The following is a 23063-nucleotide window of genomic DNA, read 5'->3' on the forward strand; positions in this document are numbered from 1 at the left end:
AAATTAAGAGACATTTAATATTCCAGCCACTGTGCAACACAAATCATATCAAGTGAAGACTTTGGCACTGAGTGTATCAGCTTAAATCAAATTTCCAAAATGGTCTGATATGTAATTTGTTCTGTGCTTTCTACTTAGAAGACATTTATTCACGTAATAATTAAAGCTTAGAATTTTTAAAGCTTAGAATGCTTTGTGTTGATGTTGTACTTAAAAAGACTTGTTTCTTATAATATTTAATTGACAATTTTTTCCCCTGGAAGATTGTATGTCTGTGCATGACAGGAGATTTCATTCAATATTTTAGTTAACACTGGTGGTGTTAAAGAAAGATCAGAAATGTTAACAATTGAAAAAGGAATCAGTTATTCAAGTAGTCTGGGATGAGCTTGAGTTGAGTTCAGAGCATTCTTTTTGCATTTGTTTTCTTTCATCAAATATGTGAGTGATCATATTAATTTCTGCAGAAACCAGAGAGATGGAAATATTTTGGATACGTAATGGATTCAGTTTTAGGTGGTTTTTGCCTGTATTTATTTCTTCTTCAAAATACTTGGAACATATCCACTTTTCTTTTTGGTAAGCATTTATTTTTTGTTTGTGAGCATCATTCCCTCTATGTCTGTAAGCTCACTTCAATGATTGAAAGATCCACCAAATTTCAGTTCACATCCTTGCTATTAAGTCATAGCCTACACCTTCTCACTTCTCTTCCACATCAGTTCTTTAAAACATTTTCTATTGGAATAAATACCTGTCTCCCCTCAACCTGATAAAGAGAGTTTGAGACGGATCTCCAGATCTGTAGAAACACAAGCTGTACACTATGCAAAATAACTGAGGAATATCATAAGCTCAAAATACAAAACTGATTTTAGGAAATATATTTACATTTAAGGTTGTAAACTGACTCAATGGATTATAAATGATCATGAGCTACTGGTATCTTACTATTGGAGGTCTGCACATTGGACACAGGTGCTCATCGTTTTTCTTACTGTATCTGTTGAATACGAAGAAAGATTAATTGTGAATTTTGTCTTTAAATTGTCTGCCTTATACAACTGCGTAGACATTAACAATACAAATGAAGCTGTTACAGGTGAACAAACCCTGCTGATCCAGAAAGCAAACCTGTCAATATGGCAAAAATCTAACTGTTAATAACACAGATTCAGTAAATAATGACAAAATTAGTCATTGTATAACATTAAAGACATAGCATTACAGAATTCATAGTAAGTGTTATGATCCATCAAAAAGTTGGAGGTGGACGATTGATGGTCAAACTAATGTATTTTTTAAATTGTTTTGTTAAACTTTGTATGCTGTCCTCTGAAATGACTTCCAGCCTGTGCTTTTCCATTCCTGTTTGCCAAGCATTACGGAGGGAAGAAAGAGCCCTCTACAGTTTTGTTTTCCATTCTACATGCATTGCACCAGGAATAGTAAAATGATTATGGTCAGGATATAGTAAGTCTTTTCTCTAGATGTGGCATTTCACTGATACAGCACATAGCAGTCAATAATCACTCCATTGTGCCCAAAGGGACAAAATTAATACGTCTAAATTTTTAATGAGCAGCCACTATTTATAAAGACGTGCCCATTGACAAGTGTCAATAATGTTCCAAACAAATGAGAGTATCTACCACTTAAAGAAGAAAAGAATGCCAGCCTTGATTATGTTTTATATTGTTGAATGTAGACTAATGGACAAGTTCCTACCCATTTAAGCAATAGCTATCTATCCTATAATCGATTCATAACCACATATTTAAACCCCTTCATGGCCTCACTTCTCCATACCTATATAACTATTTTCCACTCTACAATGTGACCAGAATTCTCTGTTCCTTCAACTCTGAAACTGAATGTTTTCTGTAGCTCTTCCACACACTTTGCCCACTCTTGGAGGCTGCACCTTTAGCCATCAAAGCCCTACACTTTGGAAATCTGTCTATAACCATTCTGATTCGCCAAGTCCTATCTATCCTTAAAACTCAACTCCCCCAAACATTTAGTCATGTGTCCTAATATGGCTTGGTATTTGCCAAGTAGCTAGAATTTGCCATAGTGTCTAGTGGTATGCAGCCTGGGTGGGTTAGCCATGGGAAATGCAAGAGATATGAATAGGCTAGGGGCTGGGTCTGTTTGGACTGAATGGGCTGAATGTCCTGCTTCCAATCTCTAGGGATTTTATGATTCTATGAAATTTACTGGTTCACATGACAAGAGATTTGGACACTAAAGGAGAAAGAACAAGGCAGTAACACAAGAGCAATTCAGATAAGCTAGAGTGTGATAGGAAGGAACAGAGATAACAAGCAGTCAATTACATCAATAAATAGTCAGTATTTAAAAAATGATTAAAAGACTGAATTAAAGGGTTTTTTTAATCAGAATGCATGTAGCCACTCAAAACAAAATGGATGAATTGATAGCACAATTATAAATAAATGTTTATGACCTGATAGCCATTACAAAGACATGGTGCAAAGTGACTAAGTTTGTGACCTGAATGTTCCAGCATATTCTAATTTCAGGAGAAAGTAAAGGGATGTGGGGTGGCTCTCTTAAAATTCAATAAGCTCAGCATGGTAGTGAGAAATGATTTTGGTTCAGAGGATTAGAATGTTGTATCAATGTGGATGTAGATAGAAATCCACAAAGGAAAGAAGACATGGGTTAGGAATGTTCTATAGGCTCTCTGACAATAGCCTCACTGTAGGACAGAGTATAAATCAAGAAATAATGACTACTTGAAAGAAAAGATTTTCAGTGATTGTGGATCATTTCAATCTTGATTATAGATTGGTCAAATCAAGTTGTCAAAAATAACCTAGAGGATGAATTCATAAATTGTATTTGGAACAGTTTCTTACAGCTATATATCTAGGATCAAGCAAAGAACAGATTACTTTCAACCGAGTATTGAGTTCAGATATATTAGTAACATCATAGTATAAAGGATGCTTTGGATAAGCATGATCATAATGTGAATTTCACATTGACTTGGAAGCTGAGGAAATTTGGGTCTGAAGCTGGTGTCCTAAACTTAAATAAAGGCAATTACAAAGGAATGGAGACAAAGTTGGAAAAATTGGAATTGGGTTTTAGGTTAAAAAGTAAGACAGTAAAGAAGTACTTGTAGACACTTAAAGAAATATTGCCTAACTCTAGATAAAGACATATTCCATTGAAAAAGAAAGGTACTGTGAGAAAAGATGGCTCATTCATGGATAAATAAAGAATTTAAGAATGGAAGCAGATTGAAAGAGGAAAAAAAAGTCCACAAAGATTAGTGGTAGTATAAAAGATTGGAAAAATTTTAGAAGTCGATGACACAGTTACTCAGTGTTAGCACTGCTGTTTACAGCACCAGGGACCCAGGTTTGATTTGCCCTTGAGCAACTGTCTGTGTGGAGTTTGCACATTCTGTCTGTGTTTGCATAGCAGGCGCTCCAGTTTCTATGGTGTGAGGCTAGAAGAGCACAGCAGGCCAGACGGTATCCAAGGAGCAGGAAAGTCAATGTTTTGGACCGAAACCCTTTATCAGGGTTCCGGTTTTCTCCCACCTTCCAAGATGTATAGGGTAGGTGGACTGGCCATGCTAAATGTCCTGTAGTATCCAGAGATGTGCAGGTTAGGTCAGTTAGCTGTGGGAAATGCAGGGTTACAGGGATAGGGTGGAGGGGTGGGGTGGTTCCAGATGGGATGCTTTTCAGTGGGTCAGGGTTGATGGGGCCGAATGGCCTGCCTCCACACTTGTAGGGATTCTGTGATCCCATGAACAAAGGATCAAAGGATGGCTGAATAAACTAAAGAGGAAAAATGGAGTAAGAAAAAAACTAACAGGAAGTATTATGAAAGACAGTAAAAGCTTCCTTTTTGCATACTTGTAGAAGATAGTAGCTAATGTGAACGTTGGTCCCTTAGAAGGTGAGACATTGAATGAATAATGGGAAACGCAAAGCTTTTGACTGGTGTTTTTCATAGCAGAAGACACAGAAGCAGTCCAAGAATAATGGAAACTCAACAGCAAAAGGGGAGGAGGCACTTAAAACTATCATAGTCTTGTGAGATAAAGTCCAGGAAAGGATGAAAACGTTGGACATGATGATCTCCATCCTGTGGTATTAAATAAAATGATGGCAGAAATAATGGATGCATTAATTGTAATATTTTAAAGTTCCCTAGATTCTAGAATGGTCCCAACGAGACTGAAAAGCTTAAAATGTAACACCACTGTTCAAGAATGGAATGTGACACAGAGCAGGTAAGTATAGAAAGTTGGTCTGACATTGGTCCATAAGACCATAAGACCATCCATGAATGAGCCATCTTTTCTCACATCTTTTCTTTTTCAATGGAATATGTCTTTATCTAGAGTTAGGGAATATTTCTTTAAGTGTCTGCAAGTAATTCTTTACTGTCTTACTTTTTAACCTAAAACCCAATTCCAATTTTTCCAACTTTGTCTCCATTTCTTTGTAATTGCCTTTACTTAAGTTTTGGACACCAGCTTCACAAGACATAGGAGTGGAAGTAAGGCCATTTGGCCCATCAAGTCCACTCCGCCATTTAAATCATGGCTGATGGGTATTTCAACTCCACTTCTCTGCACCCTCCCCGTAGCCCTTGATTCCATCTGAGATCAAGAATTTGTCGATCTCTGCCTTGAAGGCATCCAACATCCCGGCCTCCACTGCACTCCGTGGCAATGAATTCCACAAGCCCACCACTCTCTGGCTGAAGAAATGTCATCTCATTTCAGTTTTAAATTTACCCCCTCTAATTTTAAGGCTGTGCCCACGGGTCCTAGTCTCCCTGCGTAACAGAAACAAATTCCTAGTGTCCACCCCTTCTAAGCCATACATTATCTTGTAAGTTTCTGTTAGATCTCCCCTCAACCTTTTAAACTCTAATGAGTACAATCCCAGGATCCTTAGCCGTTCATCATACATTAAACCTACCATTCCAGGGATCATCCGTGTGAATCTCCGCTGGACACGCTCCAGGGCTAGTATGTTCTTCCTGAGGTGTGGGGCCCAAAATTGGACACAGTATTCTAAATGGGGCCTAACTAGAGCTTTGTAAAGTCTCAGAAGCACATCGCTGCTTTTATATTCCAACCCTCTTCAGGTCATTTGGGAAAATGCTACATCCAGTATTAAGGAGGTAATAGCAAGACATTTATTAAAACGATACAATCAGTCAGATTCAACATGGCTTTCTTAAAGGGAAATTGTGTTTGACAAGTTTATTAGAATTCTTTGAGGATGAAACAAGCAGGGTGGATGAAGGGAAACCAGCAGATGTGGTGTTCTGGATTTCCAAAAGGTGTTTGCTGAGGTGCCATTTAACTGGTTACAGCAGTAATCAAGAGCTTTAACGGATGGGATAAGGAGTGGCTGACTAATAGGAAAACGGAACCAGGCTAAGTGGGTCATTTTCAATTTGACAAAAATTGGTGAATTGCTGCAGGCATTGGTGTAGGAGTCTAAACTGTCTACCATCTATATTGGTGACTTGGATAAAGTGATAGGCTATACTGTAGCCCAATTTTCTGATAGTAAAAAGATATGGATGGAAGTATGCTGTGAGCTGGCTGTTGAGAGTCTGGAAAGATATATTGATAGGTTAAGTGAGTAGACAAAAAAAATTGACAGCTGGAAATCATATGGGAAAATGCAAAGTTGTCCACTTTGGCAAGGATTATAGAAAGTCAGAATATTATTGAAATTGAGAGAGACTACAGATTGCTACACAACAGAGGGATCTGGGTGTCCTTTACATGAATCAAAAAATCTGTTAGCATTTAGGCAAAGCAAGTAATTGAATTTTGGCCTTTGTTGTGAAATTATAAGTATCTTGTTCAGCTGGTGAGGTTACAGCTGAAGTACTATGTACGGTTTGGTCTCATTAAGGAAGGATATGCTTCTGATGGATGCAATTCAGCAGACGTTTGTTATGTTGATTCTTTGGGATGAGGAGGTTGTCCTACGAAGAAGGGTTGGGCAGATTGGACTTAGGTTTATTGTGTTTTATGAGAATAAGAATTAATCTTCTGAAGCATAAGATTCTGAGGGAAGACATTTCCTTTTTTGGGAACTTAAATCTAGGGAACACTGTTTCAAACTGCAGGGTCCCACATTTAAGCTTGAGATGCGGAAGAATATTTGTTCTCAGCAGGTGGTTATTGTTCAGAATTCTCACCCCCAGAGAGCAATGGAGATTGGACCATTTAATATGTTCAAGGCAGAGTGAGATATATTTTTGATCCACGTGGGAGTCAAGGTATGGGGAGACAGGCAAGAAAGTACAGTTGAGGCTACAATTGGATCAGCCACGATCTTATCTCATGGCAACGTAGGCCTGACCCACCAAATGGTCTATTTGGGCTCCAGTTTCATATTATCTTGCATGGTGATGGTTGTCATCAGTCTTCCTGTACACAACACGGATGTATTGTCAAAATTTATGGCACATGGAACTCCTCAAACAAATGGGCTGCTACAAGCTGTGACAATTAGATATTAAGCAGTGACAGTTGTCTGATTGCAGTCAGTCTGTTTCCACTGTGTGCCAACTGATTGGCCATTCATCCCAAATATATGTAACAGTATTAAGGGACTATTTCCTCCTAAACTTCAACATAAAATTAACATTCACTCATGCTCCTTAAGTAATATTATTTATAGTGAACCAAATAATGTTTAATGCAACAAATAATTAAATGAAATATACTTCAAAACCATGTAGTGGGTATATATTCAAATATACCTATAACTGACATAACTTTGGCACTTGGTAAATGATCATGGTCGAGGTCAATGTGGCATAAATATTACATAAATCATCTGGAGTTATCTAATGTTCAGAAACTGGTAAAGATACATTTGTAAGATTTATGTCATAATCAGATCTGCTTGACTCAACTTTAGGCTTATAGTCTGTTAGCAACCATCCATACATATTTGCAACACATTGTAAATATTGTTGTATCAGTTATAAAACAATTGAGTATTGTATACTAGCAGCATACCTGATCTGTATGAATAAAAAAGCACTCCTATTCTCTGCTGTTCCTGTTTAGTGAAATCAGTTTGCTCAGTATACTGAGTGTGGGACTATTTTAATCACTTCCATCCCTGATCTTTACAATGTCCTCCCTAAAGATGTTAACCCAGTCAACAAAGACTTATTGCTACAGCAACAATTACTAAAGGCATTCCAACTTCTCTACTTACCTTGCTTTCTTTTTATCTTTCTACTTTTGCACTGTACTTTGTAGGAGAATTAATTGCGATCATGATAGTCATGTAGAAAATGCTTGTTAATAATCTTCTACTCCTCTGCACCTCATGGTGCATTTACCAATGTGTTCCTTTCACTGCATTTATATCCAGTAGCTCATGATCTCGAGTGTTTCCATAATGGAGTCCTCTTTTGTTCTGCGGCCAAATCAGCCTCCTGTTTGGTTGAGGAGTTTGCCATATATCAGACACTACTTAGCTCACTGATGGCAACCCACTATTGAAGTTGTTTGGTTTTCTGCTTTTCTGAACTTTGATGATGTGGATTAAGAAACTCCACTCCTGACGGCCTTACGTAGCCATAGAGACAAAACTTAACTCAGAATATTAACTCTTGTTTCCACTTGCCTGTGGATTGCATCTGGCTTCTTGATGGAAGGTAGTCTACATCCTGGCAGTGAATACCAACAATCTTTGTTAAGTATATACACTATGTATGGAAGAGAATAAGTGAGGACATCTTGGAATCCCTGCACTCTCAAGTCCCAATTCCATCTGATCTGATAGCTGCAAGATTAGGCTCAAGAAGGTAGGTGTGTCTCATTGGAGAAAAGGAGATTTGATAGAGGTGTACAAGTTGTTATCTTGTCTGATGGTAATACTGGACAATATAGGTACTACTTTTACACAGAGTGATAGTTGGCTCGACAAGCATTACGTTTTTGTTTCAATTTGAAGGCCATGGCGCTTAATCAGAGAACATATTCCCATGAGGCTGCTAATGTACTCTTAACAAACGAATGTAAGTTTAATACAGAAGAGAAAATAATGAAATGGCTTAGAGACAATTTTGAAAGTTCTTATCATGAACAGCAAAAAGATTCAATGCTTTTGTCCAAAAATATCCTTTACAGCCAATCAACCTTAGTGAAGAATCACTCCTACTTTCAGCCCTTCATTATGTTTACTGAACTGAAAAGATCACAAGCAGATTTTTATTTCTGTCCATTGACTAAATCCCTACCATCTCTCCGCTGAAAGACACAGATTTAAGTCAACCGGCTTATCTCTAATGAGAAAAAAACACTCAGGTCTTATCCCAGCTCTGAATACTTACACTGCTGAAACAGCTCATGATACTTTACAGCCTAGAGAGAATACCTAGTCTGACAGAATACCAAAACAAGACTGTCCTTCTTTTGCCTATGAACTAGACTTGTTTGTGGCCCTCTCCAGCTGTCTTTCTCTGGGTCTTAAATCTTAAATTAATAAGTAGTACAGCCAGTAAATCACTAGGTGGCCTGTCTAGTCAGATAGCTGAAATTACATGGTTTCTTGGTGATACACTGCTAAAAGAAATGTGTGTCTGACTTTTTAAAATAAAAAGTAATGTTCACAGAGCTGAAAGCCAAAAACCCATTTATGTCTAATTTAGAGCCAAAGTTCCCAAATAATAACAGCATTCGGAGCCTTCAGAGATGATGATAGATTTAAATAAGTTTTCTGCGGTGCCTATGAATCTGACGTTATTGCTTGTTCCTTGTTATTTTGCACATATCCCAACCGTGTCTTAAAAAAGACTATGATTGTGAACAATTAAAACACCAATACTGCAAAAGGATTATTCCTTAGAGGTTTTACTTTGCAAGGACAGTGTTTATGTTATCAGAAATCTTACAGAACCCATGGGAAATTATTCAACCTCTGTTGCCTTCAAGCCAAAACCATGGATCCGCCCCCCCCGCAACCAGAGTGATCAAGCGGCAGTGCACAGATGATGCTTGCATATGTGCAATCTCAGAGGATGCACTCTAGGCCATCATCAGCACGTTTACAGAGACATATGAGAGCATGGGTCTCATCCTCTGTCAACCTGGCCCAACATTATGGAGCAAACCCCCAATCATCAAGGTCCACAGGGAGGCCTTAGAGAACATTGACCACTTCCCGTACCACACAAGTGTCCTGTTGGCCAAAGCAGCTGTTGATGAAGAGATCCAGGACTGCCTCCTATGTGCTAGTGTCTGAAGAAAAGGCTGTTCGAGAACAACAACATCAGATCTGACACTAAGATCATGGTTTACAGAGCTGTGGTGGTGCCTGCCCTCCTGTATGGCTCTGAGACAAAGACTGTCTACAGCAGACACCTCACGGCACTGGAGCAGTACCACTAATGCTGCCTGTGCAAGGCCCTGCAAATCCACTGCGAAGAAAGAAACACCAGCACCAGCATTCTCAACCAGGCCAACATCCCCAGCATCGAGGCACTGAGCATCATTGATTGGCCACGATGGGCTGGACACGTCATCCACGTGACCGACACGAGATTGCACAAGCAGGTGCTCCACTTGCAGTTTCGAAACAACAGGCAAGCTCCAGGTGGACAGAGGAAGCATTTCAGTAATACCCTCAAGGTCTCACTGGTGAAGTGCGGCATTCCCACAGACACCAAGGAATCACTGGCCCAAGACCGTCCAAAGTGAAGGAGTGGTGTCAGGGAAGACATGGAGCAGTTCGAGACTTGCCATCAGGAGAAAATGGAATCCAGGAAATAAACAGCGAAAGGAGCGCACTGCCACACCAATGCCCCACCCACCCCCTCCCGTGACCACCACCTGCCCCAAGTGTAACAGAGCCTGCGGTAGCTGTGTCAGTCTGTACAGCCATCTACAGATACACGCTGAGAGTGGAAGAGAGTCATCCTCATCTGTGAGGGACTGCTGCTGGTGATGATCAAAATGTGTAGAAAAAGATAGTTGTGCACTTTTATAGGAATTTTCGTGACCCTGGGACATGCCAAAACTCTTCACTGTCAACCAAGTACTTTTGAACTCAAGAGATTGTTTTAATGTGTGGAATTTATCAACTAGTTTACTGCTGAAGACAGCAATTTGATAATGACAGGACGATCTGTTTCTCTGTTGTTTGGGTGACAAATATTGGCCAAGTACCAGGAATAATTCCCCTATTCTTTGTAACAATACCATGGAAATTATTAATTTCACCCTGAGAGAGCAGACACCTCCTCACACATCTTGGAAGGTAGTTAATGCCACCCCACTCTTTAAAAAAGGACGTAGAGAGAAAATGGAGAATTATGGGTTGGTTAGCCTGACACCAGTGGTGGGAAAGTGCTGGAGTCACTTATTAAGGATGTAATAACTGCGCATTTCAAAAATGGTGACAGAATTGGTCTTATTCAGCATGAATTCAGAGTAAGGATGTCGTGCTACAGTTATACTAGGCTGTTTGTAAGGCTAAACCTTGAGAATTGTGTGCAAGCGTGGCCTCCTAGCCTGAGGAAGGACATTCTTACCATTGAGGGAGTCCAGCGAAGGCTCACCAGACTGTTTCCTGGGATGGCAGGACCGGCATGAGGAAAGATTGGATCGACTGGGCTTGTATTCACTGGAAATTAGATGAATGGGGGGGGGTATCATAGAAACATATTAAATCCTGATTGGATCGGACAGGCTAGATGCAGGAAGAACATTCCAGATGTTGGCAAGTCCAGAACAGGAGGTCGCAGTCTAAGAATAAGGGGTAAGCCATTCAGGACTGATGTGAGGAAGAATTTCTTCACTCAGAGTTGTGAACCTGTGGATTTCTCTGCCACAAGAAGCTTGGGGCCAACTTATTAAACATATTCAAGAGGGAACTGGACGTGGCTCTTTCAGCTAAAGGAATCAAGGGGTATGGAGAGAAAGTGGGAATGGGATACTGAGACTGCATGATCAGCCATGATCATACTACATGGTGGTGCAGGCTCAAATGGCCTGCTCCTGCATCTATTTTCTCTGTTCCTGTGTTAGTATGCTATATAAGAGATGGCACTGGTGACAATTGCAGCACTTCTATGCGTTGTTAGGAGGGTCCACACAAACTGGCATGCAGATGTATTGGTTTACAGTTCCAGAAGCCGCTGCCATGCATGAACCTCTGAAGTCCATACAGCTACACGAACTTGGAGAGAATATGGCTCCAATGATGATGTGGAGTGCAACAAAGGAATATCAGCCTTAATTTTTGTACACTGGTCCCACAGTAGGACTTGTGTCTTGTTGATTCAGAGGTGAGAGTGTTACCAACTTGGCAGCCAATTCACTAATGTAACATTCAAAGAGTGCGCCAGGCTGGGAATAATATTAGAAAATGTGGAATGGAAACAAATATGTGCAGTAGCATTCAACCATGCTGCAATAAGGCAGAAATTTTTCTGACACACTCAACCACTGAACTACGAAATAAATCACTTCATTTTAGTTCCAAATACAAAAGTGGATGGTACCTTATTACTTTTCTCCTCCTGTTGATTGATATGTTTGTTTTACTTTTTCTTTGGAATTACACTTGTAATTTTTATTGCTAATTCTACTTTCAGTATATATTTCCGTTTCCAATGATGGTTAGCTACAAAAAGGAACTGTAAATTACGACAAGTCTAATTTTCCGATTAATAAAACAAAATCCTTTTAGCCTCTAAAGAAAAATATGAATATGTGACGTTACGAAGTAACCTTTGCTACAAAGTGCATAGTGCAAGCATCATGTCAAAAATTGTGGTAATGAGCAATCTATACATTGCTTTTATAAACATCCCTTTTTTCCCCTCTTTGTGGCAAGACAAAATGAGTCACAGTGAAGCAAAATGTTGCTAGCTCATTTCAAGTTCACTCTTTATTTTTAATCATTGTTTACTTTAACTACGGTTCTTTATAGACTTGGGGATGGTCATCAAGTCACTTTTATCAGGAAATGGGGTTAAAATTCTAATTAATCCTATGTTCTTGCTGAGAATTCATGTAATATCATGGAATAGTGTGAGAGGTCACTACATGGATAATCTACAACCTACATGAAGGAATAACCTTATTTGATGTAGCCTGTACCAATGTGCCCATCACAGATGCATCTATCCTTGACAGCTTCAAGAGAAGGTATCACACAAAATTCCATCTTTACACTGATGACATCTTCCAACATGCAATATGACAACCATGCTAAGTGAGATAGATTAGGAACAGACTTAACAGTCCAATGCTAGGCATCCATGAAGTAGTCGAGGTCAGCAAAACAGGATTCTAGAAAAGTCGTCAATCTTATGAGTGACCATAACCTTCAATCCTCCATTACCCTCAAGTCAATGATCAGAGCTTGACAGAATGAGGAATGTAGGCACACCTGAATAAAATGCCAACTTGCTGAAGCTACAACAAAGGATTATACATGCAGCAGAAACAGTGTGCTGTCAGCAAGGTGAAATGATCCTATGTGAAGGCATTAAGGCAATATTCTGAAGTCTTGCTTGAAGCTGTGAATGATAATTGACATTTAAGAACCTAATAGAGGTGGAGCCCAAGAATCACTGTAAACTCTTTATTTAAGGACTCTTCTTGAGATATTTTTGAAGGCCACTTTTAGATTTCTAAAGCTCCGTTTTAGTTTTCCATTCTCACCAACTCCTTCATTAGGTGATGGAGTGACATTGGTCATGTTATCTTCTATGTTTGTGATGACGGTTGGGGAATTTGGTTTTTAACACAGCAGCAAAATTAAAAGATTTCATTAATATCGTAAATAATACTGACTGCTCTGTTAAACCTAAAGCAAACCACAATGTATGTGAATAACGTTTATTTCCTAGAAAGCACAGTATTTAAGTTGGCACAAGATGACAGGCATAAGTTAGTAAGAGTTATTTCTTCTTTTAAAAAAAATACCTGGTATGAACTTTGTACACAAAAAGTCATCACCCTATACACACATTCCACAGTGTGACAGCTCACTTGCACACTTGTCTGTAACCACAGCTGCTGCACCTCAAGCAACTGTCTAAAATTCCAAAGGCAAGACTGAAGTATTCATGACCATCTCCATGCTAAGTATATTATCCTTCTTAACCTCCTCTTGTTGTTCATACACTGGATCTCAGTGCTCCATGCACTGGACATGGAAAAGCTGCACTCTCTGTCAACAGTTTGTTAGACCTGTTCTCTAGGACTCAGCTATGCCATGTGACAAACTGTTTCAGTATTGCTACAGCATGAGGCTTTAACCAAAAATCTGGAAAATAGCCCAGATGTGTTGTCCTGCTGCAAAGCACAATCAGTTCAACTAATTACCGTCCATTCAGCCTATTTTCAGTCATCAAATGGATGGAAGCTGTCCCTGCCAATCTTACCAAGAGCTCTGATGAAGGGCCTAGGCCCGAAACATCAGCTTTTGTGCTCCTGAGATGCTGCTTGGCCTGCTGTGTTCATCCAGCCTCACATTTTATTATCTTGGATTCTCCAGCATCTGCAGTTCCCATTATCACTTAAACTTATTCAGTTTGTGTTTGACGGAACTAATTAGCTGCAGACCTAATTATAGCCTGGGTTCAAACATAAGTAAAAGAGTTAAATTCCAGACAAGACATGGTAGCATTCAATCTAGTTTGACATCAATGATCCCTAGTAAGATTGAAATTAATGATATTAACAGGAACTCAAGCATAATTGTAACCGGTTATGATTGTTGGAATCACTCCTCTGCATCCAGTCATATTGCATCAGTGTTAATTATATATTATTTGCATTTGGCTATTGAGCATTAACTGAGGCTCATTTATACTCCTATTTAAAAGTTTGGAGGTGCATGTTTGTGTTGTGTATTTTAGTGAATAAAACCTTTTTTAAGAGAGTATACATGTCTTTCTGCATTTGATACCTGGAAAAGAATAAGGGGGAGATCGTCAAGTCAAACCCCAAACCCAACAGTTTTCGATTGTGACATATTCCCTCCACCTTAGTCCAAAATGGGGCCCTTCACTGACAACAGTACAGAGTTTCCATGTACAATTCTTCACATAATGAATCAGCCCATTCTTGCATGGAATAGGCCCTGGAAAACATTCAGTCTTGGTTTGGTAAGAGCTATCAGTTCTTCCAATAAGAGCAGATCCGTTATGTTCCATGGCATTAGCATAACCTTCTTCACCCTAGGGATGCCACTTACCAAAAACTCACCTGCATGAGCCATGTCAATGTCACAGGTACAAGAGCAGGTCAGAGGTTAGATGTTCTGAGGTGAGTGGCTCATCTCCCAACTCTGCAGTGCCGCTTCACCACCTGCAAGAATTGTGATGAAATGTGCTCCACTTGCATTCAGTTAGTGCAATTGTAACAACACACATGCTTGACACTTTCCAGGACAGAGCAATAAACTAGGCTGCCGGCTTATGTACCACTTTTATTATCCATTCCCTCCACCTCTAATGCACTGTGGCTGCAATGTGCACTGTCCTTTGAATGCCCTAACAAGGTTAGTTTGCCAACATTTTCCAAGCCCACATCCTCCGAGGCTGTATGAGTAGTAAATGCCTTGAAGCACCATCACCTCCAATTGCCACACCATTTTATATTGTCATTCCTTCAGTATCATTGCATCAGACACGAGAAAGGTGGGAATATTGCCAGCACACTAACCGAACAATGCAAGAATCAATTTCACCACCATCCTTTCGAGGCGACTAAGGTGGACATTAAATACTAACTTTGACAGTACCACACTTATCCTAAAATTGATTTTGTTTTAGAAATCAACGTTACTTTATTTCAGCTCATCTTGAATATGAATTTTTCATCAGAGAGGCACTGGCTTTGAAGAATCATAGAGATTTCAATGCATGGATTTTCTGTCCAAGAAATCATACAAACAAGAAATGTATTTGTTCGTCTTTTAAGACGTCGTTAACTGTAGTGGTACTTGTAATTTTGACATGATTACAAACATAGGGAAGTGTTCTGTAATCATGGGGAAATTAATGGAAATCTGTTGAGCAATTTGTCAAAGTGCCAATAATTATCCATTAGACTTTTGTTTTTGGCTCTCATAATCACTCGATTACGCTAAAATTTTGATTTTTCCTCTTGTGCCCCCATCAAAAAAAATTGTGCTTTTGCAGTACATGAGCTCCCCCATGACAGAAGGGGAAAAGTGAATTACTAACATCACCATCTGGTGAATACACCAAATGATAAAAGATTGCCCTTGGAACATGCCAGGTCAATGGGCCCTACAAATATTTCAGACTGAAACTCTTTCACTGTCTTAGCAATAATAAAATCCTGCAGCAGTGTTCATTTTAAGAAATTCAGAAATAAATTGAAGAAGATAAAATCCTAATTTTGTTTTACGTTTGGAACTACCATGAATCTAGCACGTTTGAAAATGGTTTCCCTGCTGAGACCAGTGTGGCATTGTTGCCTGGAAATTTCTATTCGAGTGATAAGTTAATTATTGCCTTATCTGTTTTGCCCAATAAGTTAGATTATTCCATCTCCCTTCCTCCTGTGTACTGAGTGAATCATGCTTATTCCTCTCATTTTCTGCACCATGAGTAAATAAAAAGGTCACTGAATCTCCTTATCCCTGTCGTGCTAAGTGAATGAAAGAGGGTGCTCAATCTATCTATCCACACACATGCCACCACCATCTTTCCTCATCTCCCCTGACTAATACAGAAACCCGATTTTGAGCTGCAGTGCAGTGTGATGAGAAACGTACATATAAGGTTGAGGCCAATTCAGATAACTTGCACCAAGATGCATGCATTCTCACATTTTTATTCTCGCAAAGCATTTGGACTGGAAGTAATCTGTCTGCACTTTCAGCGTATTTTTGAATGACCTAAGCTGGGTTATGATAAAAGTTTCAAACATTTAATGAATCTTTAATGAAACTACAAATGGTTATTGCCACATTAGCCTTTTGATTAAGAAGAAAAACTAAAGTTTGCTGGGAATCATCAGCATGTTCAGCCATGTAGCTGTAAAATAGCCCCCTTGGAGGAGACACTGTCAACTCAATTACAGATTTAATCGCAGCATTGGGTGAGCAAACTACTTTTGAGTTGGTATTTACGGCACAGCATGAGCATTAAGAATATTTGATTGAGTTCTCAGTAAACATGGTGGTAACTTGCTGTTAGCAAACTCTTTGTTTCACATTTCAATCCCCGGCTCCTGGAAACAGTCCCAAAGTTTGTTATTTCAGTTTTTGTACTTGAGTAGAACAACTTTCATGATTTAATGCAACAGGCTTAAGCCACTTTCCCAAGTAAATGTTCTTGTGCTAATAGTCATGAATCATATTTGTAAGCTGGTCACCCATTCCGTATGTATATCACCATTCAACTGAGTAAATTCTTGAATTTACTATTTTCTTTTCCCACCTTTATTTTAAAAAGCTGTGATGTATAATTATGGCTAGAACACAGAAAAACTTGCCTGGATCTGTTTTTGCTAAGCCCCTAAATTTCAATTGCATCCAACAAATGATCCTTAAGTCTTACATGGACAAAAATCTCAACCTTGTGGAACATTTTCAAATATCTCTATATTCTCAGTTCTGGAACCAATCTCGTCTGCCTCATTTTGATCAGTGACAATACCTTAATAATATTTAATTAAATAGGGCATCAACAATACCATAAAATACTCCAAAAGTGGCCTCACTATGGCCAAAATGCAATTATAGAATTCACTCAGTTCCATAGAAGGGTCACATTGACTTTGTCTCACTTCCTACAGATGCTGATAGACCTGCTGAGTTTCTCCAGCACCCTTCTTATAGGATCCTCTCACTTGGCTTATAACATATACCCCTTGTCAAACATCACAACATTTTATTTGGTCATATTTAAGTTGAAAATCAGTGGTTTATGAGCTGTGATCATTGAAACTCCAAAATCTTTTAACCTGATACAGTATAAAAACCACATTTGCATTTAGAACATAGCCCAAACTATCCTTCCTTCTGTCCCAACTAATTTTTGCAGTGATGCATGTTAACTTGCATCTTTGTTTCAGATGGGGCTGCCATAAGAATATAGCAATAGGAATAGGCCATTCAGCCCCTGAAGCCTGTTGCGCCATTCTAGAACATTGCTGGTCAACTTCCTCAGTGATGTGTTCCCGCGCTATTCCCATTTCCCTTGATGTTGTTAGAATCTAGAAATTTATCAATGTCTGTCTTGAACTTTCATAATGACTGAGCTTCCACAGCCCTCTGGAGTAAGGATTTCAAAGACTCATTACCCTCTGAGTGAAGAACTTCCTCCTTATCTTACAGCCCAAATAGCTCGTGTTTTATTCTGAGACTCCGTCCGCTGATTCTAGATCACACACGGGGAAACCATCCTTTCTGCATTTAATCTATCTATTTCTTTAACAATTTTAAAGAGATCACATCTCAATCTTTTAGATTCCAAAGAATACAGGCCGTGTCTCCTCAATCTGTAATTGAGATTTCTTGACTCCAAGACGGTGGTGGAATAGCAGCACAGCATGAGGGGCCCTGCCTGGAGTTCTTCTGCTCCATTCATTTTGCTTTTTTCTCCCCCTCTTCTTTCACTGTTTTCTTCCTTACCTCCTGTGGGGAAAGTGAGTCAAACAAGGTGACAAGACAAGTTCCTTGTGTCAAACGTGGGAGAGATCGAATTTTCCTTCTGGAGAGAACTCGGTTGTTGAGGCAGTAGAGACACCGCAGCTGTTTGTGGACCAGGGTGTTGCAGAAGCTGGGGGCCTGGATTGGGGGTTTGGCGGTCAGCTAGAGAACCAGGGTGTGGCAGGAGCTGGGTGCCTGGATTGGGGGTTTGGTGGTCAGCTAGAGAACCAGGGTGTGGCAGGAGCTGGGGGCCTGGATCGGGAGTTTGATGGTCAGCTAGAGAATCAGGGTGTGGCAGGAGCTGGGGGCCTGGATTGGGGGTTTGATGGTCAGCTAGAGAATCAGGGTGTGGCAGGAGCTGGGAGCTTGGATCAGGAGTTTGGCGGTCAGTGAGAGAACCAGGGTGTGGCAGGAGCTGGGGGCCTGGATCGGGAGTTTTGTGGTCAGCGAGAGGACCAGAGTGTGGCGGGAGCTGGGGGCCTGGATCGGGAGTTTTGTGGTCAGCGAGAGGACCAGGGTGTGGCGGGAGCTGGGGTCCTGGATCAGGAGTTTTGCGGTCAGCTAGAGAACCAGGGTTAAAGTTGGATGGGACTTCAACTTTGCTAACATTAACCGGGATTGGACAGTTGGAGCTTATAAACAGCATCGAGGAGAGCTTTTTGTGCCTGTATGTCAATAGTCCTACTTGACATGGTGCAGTGCTTGACCTAATCCTGGGGAATGAAGCTGGTCAAGTGATTGAAATTTCAGTGGATGAGCATTTTGGGGATAGTGACCATAACTGTGTAAATTTCAAAGTCATCGTGAAAAGAGATAAGGATAGTGCAAGAAATTTAGTGTCTAAATTAAGCGAAGACCAGTTTCAATATTATTGTACAGTATCTGGTGAATGTAGACTAGGCTCAGCTCCTTACAGGTAAGTTTACATTTCAAAAAGTCTTTTAAAAGTAGTACAGTGAGAATTCAGGGACAACATACTCCTATAAGAGTGCACGGCAAGGACAGCAGGTCTGTCAAACCCTGGATGACACGGGTTATCAAAAGTTTTGTAAAAATAAAGAAGGAAGCATATGGCAGGCACAATGCATTTAAAACAGGGAAGCCCTTCAAAAGTATTGGCAGTGTAGGGAATTTCTTACAAAGGACTTTGGGAGGCAAAGAGATACTAAGAAATGCCTTTGGCAGATGGGATATATTAATTTCTTTTAATGGGATCTGGTGGTTACTGCTGGGTATGTGGAAAACTAAAATAAATACTTTTAATCAACCTGTTCAAATGTATTTTGATACATGTCTGGAGCAGGTGGGACTTGACACCACCACCACACTATTAGAATCCTCCTAGAATATCGAAAATAACATTAACCAGACATATTAATGTTAGTTTGACTTGAGATTGCAAAATGGGCTCTGTGTTGTTCACTTACTTAATAAGTACTAATTGTAAAGTCCATTCAAGTAACAGAGAAACTTAATACAGTGTGACTGACTGTGAATAGGGAGGATGTCACTTGTGTGCATTTTTCTCCCACTGAGGGTCCATGAACAAGACTTCTACAATATCAGCTTGTCTTCAAAGGGATAATGATAGTTGACGGAAACCACTTTCAGGAAGAGCTTTTGAACTAAAGAGTGAATCACAGCAATAATTAATGGCTGTGACCAATAAACTCATCTTTATTTGAAGGTGGGACAGACAGTCATTGTAAGAATGATGAAAATGGTTAACCAAGCTATCTTCCAATTAGTGCTATCAAAAACAACAACATGTTTTATAGCACCTTTAGCATAATGAAATGTCCCAAGGTGCTTCCTCAGGTCACTATACAACAAACATACGTCATTGAAGCCCATAAGGAAATCCTGGACAGGTGGCCAGAAGCTAAGAATGTCTTAAAGGGGCAAAGTGATGTACAAAAGTAAAAATGTAGCGAATTCCACAACTTGGTTCTAGGCAACTGAAGGCATGGCCACCAATGGTAGAGCAATTATAATATGGAGTGTTAGCATTAAACAAGTGTAAATGTCAATATAGGTTCGGATAGGTCAAGTCACACATGTGGCTTCTTGGAAGTAATGTCTGAAATCAATATTTGTAGTATCGAATGAATGGCTGCCCATCAACTCTTTTAATTTTATCCAACTTGTGTCACTCTCATCTGCCTGTTTTTGCTTGGTTGATCATAGCTTCTGCGTGTAGGCTCCTATTTCATTTATTATACCTAAATATTTTCTTTTGGAAACATTGTTTCATCAAACCCTTTTTATAATAGGTTTATTCAATCATGCCCAGATTTGGAAACATCTAGCTAGTAACAACTTAGTGCCTGACTATTTTAAAAGATAACTATTAGCAAAGGCGTTAGGCAGAGCAAAGCACTTTGCAAAATAAATTATACAGATTGAAATATCATGAAGCATAACAAAGTAATAACAGGAATTTCTGTGCTGCATTGCTCCAAAGATTTCAATAATATTTGTGCCTAATGCTCTCTAACTTATTGCACCTGATAGTTCAAAAGGAAATGAAAATATAAAGGAATCAAGCACAGAAATATAACAGTGAAAAGTATAGAAAGTGGCAATAGCATTACGTGCTGTGTCAACGTATATCATCCAACAGAGCAACAAGCAGAAAGAAAGAAATTCAGTTTCTAATGTGACTTTCACCTATACATTTCAGGACCAGTTAGTTATTATGACAGGTACACATGAGTATTTCACATAGAAATACAATTTGTACACCTGTAGATCCCACAAATAGTTATTGAGACTAAAAGGCTAGTCAGTATTTGTTAAAGGACAAATGTTGGCCACAAACCAGGAGATCTCCTGTAATATTTTCCAAATAGTGCCGGGGATCCTGTGTACTCACCTGAACAAAAACACAAAGTCCTCATTTACTATCTCAGTGAGAAACAACAAGATACTTTAGAACACAGTTTCAGCATGCTTCTCAGTCAATTCTGGAGTGCCAAATGATATTACTTGCTCTGCGTATATCCGTACCTGTAAGGTCTACCACCTGAGAAGGACAAGGGCAGTAGAAGTATGGAAACATCACCGCCCGCAAGTTCCACTCCACCCATGTCCCATATACATTATTTAAATTGTGAGAGATTTCAGATCAATGGTTTGGAGGAATTGGGTTGTCTTGATACATAACTAAGAAGAAAGTTCAGTTAACAGGTACAACAGTTGATTCTGAAGGCAAGTGGAATGTTAGAAAGGGGAATGAAATTTGAAAGAAGGGATGTTTTGTTACAGAAGTAAAAGTAGTTGTTGAAACTACATAGAGAATACAGTGTATATTTTCCATTTACTTAAGAAAGCTATAACAGCATTTGACACAGTTCGAAAAATGTTCACACTGATAATTCTTGGGATGAAAGGCTCATTTTAGGAGGAAATGTTGGACAGATTCTGTCTGTATCTGATCTTACCAAAATATATGAGAGGCCTTGGCAAGTTTGATGCAAAGAGGATATTTCCCTTTTAGGAAAGACTAGAACAAGGGGATGTATTATAAAAGTAGAATAAACCATCACTTAAAAGTTATGGTTAATTCTGAAAAATTAAGACTTTTAAGAGAATCAGGGTTTCCCATAGAAGTCCATGTTAAAAGCCAGAGTTAGGTTCCTTTTGACATTTCTCACCCAGAAAAGACAATGTATAATTTGGAATGCAATACCATCCATGTGCAATACTGTGCATTGTTTTACTGAAATTATTCACAAAGTACAGTACCATGTATAACTATATTTTTACATTAACCAGGCCCCATCTAGTGGCTGATGATGGTCAGTGCAGGTATCAGCAGAAATCTTGAACAGGAAGAACTGTGCTGTAAATCAGAAACAAAAACACAAATTGCTGGAAAAGCTGAGCAAGTCTGGTAGCATCTGTGAAGAGAAAGCAGAGTTAACGTTTTGGGTCTGATGACCTTTCCACTGCCTGGTACTGCAGGGAGCCCAGGGCATCACTGTGAGTTCAGGAGAAGAGCCTTTGGATACAAAGTACAGAGGATGGAAGGAAAGGCCTGGTATTGGGGTTGCGGGGGGCAAGCAAAGTAGGTGAGTGAGGCTCTGGAGAGAAGAAATGCATGGCAACAAAAATGCTGAGGCCTAGGGCACAGGAAAGGTTGGACAGTGGTAACTGTTGAGGGCAGTAATCGGAGTTGGGAAGAGGGTTTGTATAAGATGGATTGACGGCTAGAGCATGAGAGATGATGTAAGAATACAGCCCACAGAAGAAGACATCTGAAACTGGCAACATGAAATGGATGATACGTTGCTGTTATATTAATGAAGTTAAAGTGGACCGATGTTTAGCAGGGCAACATTGTGTGACGACAAACTGTAAAGGGGCCTCCCATGTAAGAAGGAGATGAGAATCTTTTGTTCTGAGAGTCGGTACCCTGTGGAATTCTTTCCCCAAGAGAACATGGAGGTTGGGCCATTGAATATTTTTACTGCAGAGTTACACAGATTCTTCATTGATGAGGGAGTCAAAGATTATATGATGTAGACAAGAAAGTAGAGTTGAGGATACAATCAGATCAGCTACATTCTCATTAAATGACAGAGCAGGCCCTCAAGGGACTGAATGGCTTACTTCTCCTAATCTACATGCTCATTTGTAACGAATTGTTGTAACCAATAATCTATTTTTTGTTTTAATTGCCACACTTTGTCCAGTGTTAAACAGTAAGTGAAGAGCGACAGATGATGGTAGTGTATTGATAATGTCAATGGACTAGTAATCCAGAAGTTCTAAATACATGGGTTCACATGCCATTGTAGCAATTAGTGGAATTTAAATTCAATAAATAAATCTGAAATGTGAGGGTAGTCTCAGTTGTTGAGGTCACCACTACAATCATCAATTGTTGTAAAAACCCATTTCGTTAACTAATTTCCATTAGGGAGGGAAATCTGCTACCCTTACCTCGTCTGACCTACGTGTAACTCCAGACCCTCAGCAATGTGCTTGACCACCTAAATTGTCTTTGAAGTGGCCTAGCAAACCAGTTGGTTAATGGGCAACAAATGCTGGTCTTCACAGAAATGCCAAAATCCAGAGTTTCTTTTTATAAAAAGACTATGTTGGCTGTGTCTAATTTGGTAACACATTTGCTCCTAAGTTCAACTTCAACTCCTGGCCTTGAGTACAATGACATAATCTGATGCTGTAGCACTTTGCTGAAGAAGTGCTGCATTGTTAGAAATACCAAGGTTCAGATGAGGCATTAGACTAAAGGACTGTCTGCTGTCTCAGGTGGATGCAAAATTTCCCATGGCTTTATTTCAAGTAAGATCAAGGAATCACCCCTGTCCAGGTCCATATTATACCTCAGCCAACATCATTAAAAAATAC

The 23063-nt window shown here is 39.5% G+C and overlaps 1 protein-coding gene across 19 annotated transcripts in view; it reads left to right on the forward strand.

Moving 5' to 3' along the window:
- The window catches only part of anks1b (ankyrin repeat and sterile alpha motif domain containing 1B), a 766097-nt gene that overhangs the window by 672681 nt on the left and 70353 nt on the right, over nucleotides 1-23063 (forward strand). The window lies entirely within an intron of this gene.

Source organism: Stegostoma tigrinum, chromosome 25 (assembly GCF_030684315.1).
Source record: "Stegostoma tigrinum isolate sSteTig4 chromosome 25, sSteTig4.hap1, whole genome shotgun sequence".
Classification (NCBI taxonomy): Eukaryota; Metazoa; Chordata; class Chondrichthyes; order Orectolobiformes; family Stegostomatidae; genus Stegostoma; species Stegostoma tigrinum.